We start from the raw sequence: 8,664 nt of genomic DNA, 5'->3' as shown, positions 1-8,664 counted from the left end.
CAGATGATCTGCCCAAGGTCTCCCAGCTGGAGGCCAGGATTCAGCTTCACGTCTGTCTGACACCTAAATGGATTAGCCTGCCTCCTTTCCACTGGCTCAGCCCCTGCCCCATTCATTAGCCCCAGCCCAACCACCACCTCCATCAGGGAGTTCCGCCCACGCCCAGTTCTTTGTCACTGCCCCTCCCACATTCCCACCACGCATCCTCCAGGCCATGAAATAGACACAGAAAAAGTGTGTTTTAAATGTGTAACGTGGGAATTCCCTGGCGGTCCAGTGGTTAGGACCCTGCGCTTCCACTGCAGGGGGCACAGGTTCGATCCCTGGTTGGGGAACTGACATCCCGCCTGCCAATTGGCACAGCCCAAAAAAATAAATTAAATAAAATGTGTAATGTACACTGGAAAATGGCAGGACACAAACCATAGAATACTAAAGCCACCTGGGGCAATTAGAAGATTCTGGAGAGTTTCTGAAGTGTTTCCACATTCCACATTTCATTTAATGCCCACATCCATCCTGTGAAAGAGACCAGTGTTCATAGTCCCATATAGACAGGACATATAGATAGGACAACAGGCTCATATAGATAGGACAAGAGGCTCAGAGAAGCTGTCTGAGCTTCTCTCCAAGGTCGCACAGTTAAGGAAAGCGCCTCAGCCAGGACTAAAGGGGTCTGAGTACCTGGATGGAGAGGCACTGGCTAGAACCAAGCTCTTGGGAAACCTGGACCAGTGCTCCTGCCATCAGCTCCAGAAAGCAGGAGTCTGCATAAAGATCTCAGGACAACATCTCTCCATGCTCTTCCTCCCCAGCACATGCCATTTTCTCCTCTTCTTTTTTCTTCTCTTCCTCTTCTCTCACCATAAATTACATCCCTTGTCTAAGGAATACTCAATGCTGTGTAAATAAAGATAACAGCAGCCTCATTCCTCTGTTCACATAATTAAGAACTGTCACTTGCATAGCCTGCCTGTGGACACACCTGAGGTGTACCCACCGCTTATTGAGCTTTGAACAATGTGCCAAGCAGGTGCATGCATAACTCATTGCATCCTCACCACAAGTCTCTGAAGTAGGTTTCCATTTGCCCATTTTACAGATGAGGCAGTGGAGGCTCAGAAAGGTCACTCATGACTTGTTCAAGATCACACAACTGTAAGTGACAGAGCCAGACTTGAACCTAAGTCTTCCTGAAGCTAAAGTCCATGTTCTTCACCCCTTGGTTCCTATTGAGGGGTAACCAACCTGTAGCAAGCTTTGACCTTGTCTGTCTTTGGAACTCTTTCAGTTAACAGAATGCTTTAGCATGCTTATAGGTTAGACTGGGCTTGGACATATCTCATGACAGTAATAATTATTTTTTCCCATATAGTGCTTACTTTAGGCATTGCACTTTACCCCATTATGTCATTCAGTCCCCACAAATATTTTGTGAGGTGGATATTGCTATCCCTATTTTACAGATGAGATAACTGAGGCTCAGGGGGCTCAGTAACTTGCCACCAGCACACAGCTTGTGTGTAGTAAGATGAGGATTTGGACCCAGATCTGGCTGATGCCTGAGCCTTCGCCTTTAATCACCTCTCCCTACCTTGCCTACCAGGTTTACTGTTTTTCCAAACATGGCATGAATTCTCTCTGCCTCCGATGGGCCTGGAGAGGTAAGTCTGGTCAATTTGGCCGTCAGGAGACTCAGAGCACCCTGAGTTCCCTATCACCTTGTTTCTGCCTGAGGCTGGCTGCCTTTCCTTTCAGGAGAACCACTCTGGGTTTCTGGACAGATGCCAGATATCAGCTAGAGTGTCTGCTGGAGCCCTAGGAACATATGCGACTTGCCTATTTGGAGGTACAGAGGAGACTGGAGCTCACACTGTTTAAAAACAGTTCCTTTTCTTTCAGCAAGACGTGTGTGCAGTGCTTATCCTCCAAAGACAGGGAGAAGAGTCGGGTATTTGAATCAACAGCACAGGATCCGTCAGTCTGCCATGAGGCTTATTAATGCAGAAGTAGATTGGTGTTAGAGGGAGGGCTCTTCTGGTTACCAGGTGAGAGAAAAACCCACCCAAACTGATTTAAGCAAAGTGTATTTATTGACGCATAGAGCTAAAACCCCAGTGTAGGTGGAGCTTCAGGTGCAGCTTGATCAGAGGATCGAAGGATGACTGACTCCAAGTCCCGCTTCTCAGCTCTGCTCTCCTCCATGTTGGCTTTAGTTTCCTGTCAGCGCAAGATGACAGCCATAGCGCCAAACGTTACAGCCTGTCAGGAAAAGGGAAAAAGTAATCCAGTAAGTCAGACGACTAACTGAGTTTCACTGGCTCTCGCTGGCCTGACTTGGCTCAACACTGACGCACGGAAATGTGATGCGTTGATTGGCTGGGCCCTCGGGGGTGGGGCCAACACCCACCCAATATCATGAACTTAGAGTGACTAGGGGTAGTGCCCTAGAAGCCATATTGGGATGCGTTATTAAGAAGCAGGTTAGGTGAGCGTTAGATGTCAGAAAGATAAAGAGAAAGAAAGACAAAAATCTACTTTGGGTGAACAAACTCACAAACAGATACACAATTATGTGGTTACAGAGATGTACCTAAGAGCTTCCAGACAGGTTATGCTCCAAAAGTTCATTTGTAAATCAGTTTTGTAAATCAGCTTCGCACTCAGCACATTTTTTACCCATGTGGGGAGAGGGGAGGGGGAATTGTTAGTTGTAAAATTCCCAGGCTAAACTCAAAATTTTTATTTAATCCGTAATATTGAGGAAGTGCTTGGATGTTTGCAATGAAAAATAGAAGCAAAACTTGCAACTGTGGATGATAAAATGATTTTGGATCTGCAACCTTTTTTTGTTATGAGTGCTGATGCTTGAGAAAAAGCAAGTTTAATTAATGAGAATAAGCTAGCAGATGGAGACTCCAGTGGGGATCTGAAAGGGGCTTCTGAGCATTTCCAAGAGCTCAGGAGGTTGACTATAGGGCTTTCTGTTAGGCTGAATTTCCCTTCACATATTATGGTTTTCTTTTTTCTTGATAGAGGTGTGTCAAGGAGAACATTCTTACATCTTCTTTTTATAGGCATCCGAGAAAGACGTGAGTCTGCAGCCCCACCATGATTCAGGTCATTTTGGACTCACAAATGGAACCCAAGGGAGGGAGAGGAGAACAGGAGATGGTCCCACTGCACCTGGGCAAGAAGTGGCAAGGGGGGTGGGGGGAAGGGAGGGCCTGAGAGGCTGGACAGTGAAAAGAGAGGCTGGGACTGCAGAGGACATACCTGAGTCTGTGGGAGGGAGTAAAGGAGAAAGGTGCCAGTCTCCTCTTATTTATCACAGACACGAGATACATTCAAAGCCAACATTCAAAGCCACCTTTCTCCAGCACTCGGTATTTCGCCTGTCAGACCATCTAGAAGCACAGGGACAGCAACCAACCCCCTGTTGGTCGGTGAAGTCAATTCTCTGACAGGCACGTGAGTTTCTTCTGTTTCCCTGAAGCTGGTGGATTGTAGAGATGCTTTCCTCTCCTTTTCCCTGTGCTTCTCCCACCACTGGCAACCAGGCCACAGAATTACTTTGCCTGAAACATAAATCTGACCCTATCACTTTGTGCCCCTCAGAACCTTTCAGGGTTGCCCAGTGCCTACAGCAACATTTCTCCAAGTACATTCCTTAGAACCTTCATTCTTTGGTCACATAAGTTTAGGAAATCCTCTATAGCATACCCACGTTAGAGAATCCAAACACAAAATGACAAATTAAAGGCTCCAAGCAGCAGTCTCTCAGTAAAGGACTTCTTTCGTTTTTTTCACTCTGTCAATTCTTTTTTTTTTTAATTGAAATATAGTTTTTTTGTTGTTGTTGTTGTTCTGTTTTGTCTTTTTGGTGGCACCTCGCATGGCCTGCGGGATCCTAGTACCTGACCAGGGATTGAACCTGGGCCCACAGCAGTGAAAGTGTGGAGTCCCAAACACTGGACCACTAGGGAATTCCCTATTGAAGTATAGTTGATGTACAGTATTATATGTTACAGGTGTACAGTGGAGTGATTCCCAATTTCTAAAGGTTATGCTCCATTTATAGTTATTGTAAAATATTGGCTATATTCCCTGTGCTGTACAATATATCCTTGTAGCTTATTTTATACATAATAGTTTGTACCTCTTAATCCCCTACCCTTACAATGCCCTCCCCCTTCCCTCTCTCCATTGGTAACCACTAGTTTGTTCTCTATATCTGTGAGTCTGCTTCTTTTTTAATTATATTCACTAGTCTGTTGTATTTTTTAGATTCCACATGTAAGTGATATCATACAGTATTTGTCTTAACCTTATTTGACATTGAAGCCCTTCTCATGCAATGTCATTTAACAAACACATTTTGGCCTACAAGATAAAGCCCAGATACCTTAACACAGCATCCAAGACCCTTCCACTCTGGCCACGACCCCGCTTTAGAGCCTTTCAAGCTTCACCACCTAGAGTTCTTCCACGGATGCACCCTAGTTCCCACCACATTGACCACACACAAATGCTTTGCACTTTCATTTCTCTGTATTTTTGTTCATATTATTCCCTTTTCCTTCCCTTTTCATTTTTCCAAATAAAACAAATTTTCGCAGGAGCTCCATGCAGATTATTATTTTATTAATATGAATGACCCATGCTTTTTGAGCACTGACTATGTGCCAGGCTCCCTCCAGTCAGCTTTCCCTACTCAGGTCCCTGGCTTCGGCGCTGGAGAAGAATGCTAAGATGCTAAGATGCTAAGAATGACTTTGTTGCCTTCTATGCTTTGATACCCCTTTCCACTCAGCCCCCACAGCCCCTGGTACCGATGAGCCCCCGCTCCATTATCCTAGACCTCTCCCTGGCTTGGGTCTCCAATCAAATTTCCCCTCACCACCTACTTCCTTCTTAGAAAAGAGCTTTGCAGCATATAGTTGACAAGGATGACTGAAACCCCTGAGGTACATTCATTCATTCATTCTACAAATATTGATAAAGCACTGCAGTTTTTAAGATAGACTGCAGGTTTTAAGACAGACGTTGTCCCGCCTTCACCACAGGCCAGGGAAGACAAGCAGGAAACACAGAGTTATGATCAATTCAGAAACTGCTAATGTGCAAAGTGTTGCCAAGAAGTGGAGGGAGGGTCCATGGGAGGGACATACCAAGCACTTAACCTGGTCTGGGGGTCCAGGGAGGGCTTCCTGGAAGAGACAGAGGCCCATAAGAGATGGGACAGCATGCAAAAGACAGATTGAGGTGCCTTTAGGGGCTGCAGTGAGTACAGCAGGTGAGGGTGGCTTTGGAAGAGGCTGGTGAGTAACAGGCTGGTGAGTAACAGTCTCCTTGAAGACTCAGCTCAGTGACTGGTGTCAAGAGGCTTGGGTTGAATCCTGACTGGGCCATTTCCCCTCTGTGGGGCTTGGTGGGGCGGGGGGGGGAGTTTCTTAACCTCTCTGTTTCCATTTCCCTAGCTGCAAGATGGGGTGTCTTCTCCAACACTTAGCTAAATTTAATAAGCGCTTACTACATGCCAGGCATTTTTCCAAGCACTTTACATGATATAACTAATTTAATCCTCACAATAACCCTAAGAGATAAGGTATTATCACCACTTAGCAGATAATGAAACTGAGTCACTAAATTAACTTGTTGAAGGTGACCGGGCAAGCTGGAAGTGATGGTATCTATCTAATAGGGTTTCCAGAGTTGAAAGAGATAAAGCAGGTAAAGCACTTAAGACGGTGGCTGGCACACAATACAGTCGATCTTCCTTATCTCCAGGTTCTACATCCCCGGATTCAACCAACCTTGGATTGAAAATATTTGAAAAAATATTCCCGAAAATTCCGAAAAGCAAAACTTGAATTTGTCAAACCAGCAACTATTTACATAGCTTTTACATCGTATTGACAACTATTTGCATAACATATACATTGTATTAGGTACTACAAGTAATCTAGAGATGATTTAAAGTACACAAGCGGATGTGCTTAGGTTATATGCAAAGATTGTGCCATTTTATATAAGGGACTTGAGCATCCTAGAACCAACCCCCCACAGATACTGAGGAAGGACTGTGGTTGCTCAATAACTTTTACTATTTATTTTGATTTATCCTAAGGCCAGTGAGAAGCCATTAAAAGCTTTAAGTCATTAAGAGGTTTTTTTTTTTTTTTAAAGAATGGGTCTAAGGAGTCCAGATTAGATGCAGAGAGAGTAGCTAAAAGGCTGTTACAAGGGAGGGAAACACTGGCAGCTAGACCAGGCCTGTGGGAGTTGGGTGATGTATACCTGAAAAGTATTTCCATGGTGGAATCCATACACCTTGGGCATTGATGGCCACTGAGGGTGAAAGAGAGGGAGTGCCAGGTTTCTCGTTGGCCCTGGATGGACAGCGGTGCCATTGACAGGAGCCCAGTGTGGGGACAGGTTTGGCGTGGAGACTTGTCTGTTTTGGACAAGTGACATGTAAAGAGAGCATGCAGGTGGGGACTTCCCTGGTGGCGCAGTGGTTAAGACTCCATGCTCCCAACACAGGGGGCCCGGGTTCAATCTCTGGTCAGGGAACTAAGATCCCACATGCATGCCACAACTTAGAGTTTGCATGCCACAACGAAGGAGCCCGCCTGCTGCAACTAAGACCTGGTGCAACCAAATAAATAAATAAAATATTAAAAAAAAAAAAGAACATGCAAGTGGAGATGGCCAGCAGCCACAAGATGCACAAGTTCAAATTCATGACCTACCTGTGCTGCGCTGTAAGAGGCCAGGTCTTTAGAGAATAATGTACCAGCTACCATTTGCTAACCCTTTACTGTGCCTGACCCGATGCTCATGCTTCACTCTCTCATTAAATCCTCTCCACAGCCCTTGGAGGGGAGCTCTGTTCTTGTCCTCCATTTAGAAAAGTAAAAAATGAGTTCAGGAAGGTTCGATTACTTTCCTAGTGTCAAGTAGGTAGTAGGTAGAGCTGAGTTTCAACCCAGGTTGTCCACATCCAGAAAAAGAGACATGAATCATCTGCAGGCACACAGCAGCTCCACTGTGCCAGCCCACACAGTGTAGACTTGTGCAGCTCAAGTGTAAACAAATGCTGGGGAATCTAGACAGCAAAAGAGAAGGTCCCTATCCCCAAGGATGTCCAGTCTACTCCAAGTGCTTCATAATCCCTTTGTATTCATCATTCCTGCCCACCTCTTCCCATGGTTTCCTACCAGCTCAAGGAAGCCCTAAAGCCAACCTTCCCCCCCTGCTGTGGTGCTCAGTCCCTAAGAAAGGACACTTGTGTGGGGGCACTAGACAAAATAGCCTCAATTTTCTCTGAAGACTGGGCCACCCCACCAGCTCTCTGCAGATCTCTTTCTTTCTCCCCGCACTGCACTCTGTTGCAGAGAAGGCAGGGAGGCAAAGTAGGGGCAAGACAGGACCATCTACCCCATAGGAAGGGATGGGCAGCCAACACCGGCAAAATCTCCAGTTGGGAGGATCCGGGCAGGGCCCCCCATCCTCCTCTCTGCTGCAGGTTCCCGCAAGTTGCCCATTTCCCAAGATTGAGCTGGTCCTGGGGCCTAGAAGAGAAGTTGGAATTCTGATCTTCAGTGACAGCTTTCACTCTGGATTTATTTAAATGACTGTGAGTGCGAACATTTTCTGCTAGTTTTGTTTCTGGTATTTTCTTTTCAGTGACCTGACTCATGGTACCTTTTAACTATTTATCTATTTGGATTTTACAGTTTAAAAAATCATTTATACAAGTTCTTTATATAATTTTTAAAAAGGCTTTAAATGTATTTAACACAATCTTTTTTAGTTTTGTCATCACTTTTTCTTTAAAAATTACACAAGTGATACATGAGTATATTCTTGTATGAAATTAAAATTCATACAGTTCAAATAAAGCAAATATCCCCTTAGCCCACTCCAAATGCTATCAGTTTGTGTATATTCCTCCTCACCACTTCCTAGGTATTTACACACCTAATATATTCACAAAAATATATAGCTTTCTTTTGTGTACATTTTTCTTCTTTATGTGAACTTTATGTGAACTAACTGCAACTTGCCTTCTTCACTTAATATCTCTTAGAGATAATTTTTTTTTTCTTACCATGGTAAAGTTGGACTTATTTATACAACCAAAAATATTCTCTTTTCCCTTGATTTCTTCCATTCGTTCTAAGCTTAGGAAGTCATTTCTTCTCCAGGTGTTTGAAAGTATCTATTTTCTCTTCCTTACAACATTTTTACATTTGATCTTTATTATGATTGTTATTAAGTCCAGATAGAATTTATTTGTTGTATTATGTGAGGTGAGGATATAATTTTTTTTTTTCCTAAACTGCCAGCCAGTAGCCCAAAATAATTTTTAAAATAACCTTTTCTGGGCTTCCCTGGTGGTGCAGTGGTTAAGAATCCGCCTGCCAACGCAGGAGACACGGGTTCGAGCCCTGGTCTGGGAGGATCCCACATGCCGTGGAGCAACTAAGCCCGTGTGCCACGACTTTTGAGCCTGCGCTCTAGAGCCTGTGAGCTACAACTACTGAGCCCACGTGCCACATCTACTGAAGCCCGTGTGCCTAGAGCCCATGCTCTGCAACAAGAGAAGCCACTGCTATGAGAAGCCCGCGCACCACAACGAAGAGTAGCCCCCACTCA

This window comes from Mesoplodon bidens (assembly GCF_964165515.1).
Source record: "Mesoplodon bidens genome assembly, chromosome: 3".
Classification (NCBI taxonomy): domain Eukaryota; kingdom Metazoa; phylum Chordata; class Mammalia; order Artiodactyla; family Ziphiidae; genus Mesoplodon; species Mesoplodon bidens.
Note: the sequence above shows the minus strand (reverse complement) of the source record.